Consider the following 1,547-nt stretch of genomic DNA (forward strand, 5'->3'; position numbering starts at 1 on the left):
TGCTAGAATAGGATTGATCACCCTGTTTTAGAACTTAGTCTTTTATTTGTTTCAGAGATGTTCGATGAAATGAATGAATGAGTGTTAATTGAGCATTGTATTTCTAGCATGCGAGAGTTGATGTTAGAATGGATTCTGAACGAAATGAACATATTCGATAATGCAAAATTGACGAAATTACAAATGGGAGTTTTGTAACTGAATAGTTGTGATTAATGTCTTGAGAGAGAATTAATCTGGAATTGTGTTCATATTTAAGAACGGTTCTTCATGCCTTAATCCTTTTTGCATTTATTAGCTAATCATTGTTCTTTGAAATACTCTGCCCCTCAATGTCTTTAATTCATAAGTTTAATCTTTTTTATTTGCATTTTTATTAAAAATTCTGAAAACAAAACAAACAACCTTTTCGCTTTAAGCTAAGAACGAGTCTCGTAATTCTTTAGCGTACCTTTGCTCCATGTGATTGATCCCACATATACTTCCTTTTGGTGAAGTTATCGGGTTAAAAACTCGACGAATCAATATATCTAATATTTTACGTTAGTAATAATCGAGAAGACTGATAAATAATTCTCAACTTAATTTATCATAAAATATTTATAAATGTATACAATTATATAGGTCAATTAAACTCTTAAATAATATCAGATTCAATATAAAATGAAATAATTTTGAAAACCGTTAAATAACCTATTGAAGAATTGTGAATATATAAGGTTTAATCCAAAATTATCATGTCAAGTTGCACAGAATATAATAAATAATTTATCAAAAAAAGAGAGAGTAAAATATCAACATCTTCAAAATAAAGCGATCTTGATGCATATTGAAATATTGGTAATTACATGCTCAATGTATTGATGCCATAAAGTAATATAAAATCAAAATTTTCTATCTATAAATTTAATTAATATATGAGCAAATTGATAAATTAGTAAGGAAATCAATTAAACTAAATAATGTTTATGACAAATCATTTGATATGATCATAAAATGCAATTTTCTAGATCCATAAGAAGTTATCACTTTTAAAAATATTTAATAATAATAAAGAATTCAATCTATGTTATATATATATATATTTGTCTTGCCCTTTGAAATTTCTTTTTTCCTGTCTAATTTAGGTTTATAACTTTTGGTAGATAATTTGAAACAATCTTTAGGTATTGAGCTAAAAAATGAAGGCAATGGTTATAGTTTATTTACATTTCCAATAAAACTTATAAATATGAAAAATGGGTTTTTCAATTTTAAGAACAAGAATTCATAGAAAACATTGTCCTATTATACAAAATATAAATACTTTTAAATCAATATATATATATATATATATATATATTATATTTTAAATCATTCAACATTAACATGTTGCGCTTAATGTGTATTTTGAAAATCATTTTCATAATCTAGTTGTAAGAAAACTTAAAGGTATATACTTGCACAATAATTCATTTGCTATTATTCCTTTAAATCTTTTTTAAAGAAAAGATAAATATTACAGGTAATAAAAAATTGAACAACAAAGAAATATCAATTTAATTGGT

Source organism: Capsella rubella, unplaced genomic scaffold (assembly GCF_000375325.1).
Source record: "Capsella rubella cultivar Monte Gargano unplaced genomic scaffold, Caprub1_0 scaffold_46, whole genome shotgun sequence".
NCBI classification, from domain to species: domain Eukaryota; kingdom Viridiplantae; phylum Streptophyta; class Magnoliopsida; order Brassicales; family Brassicaceae; genus Capsella; species Capsella rubella.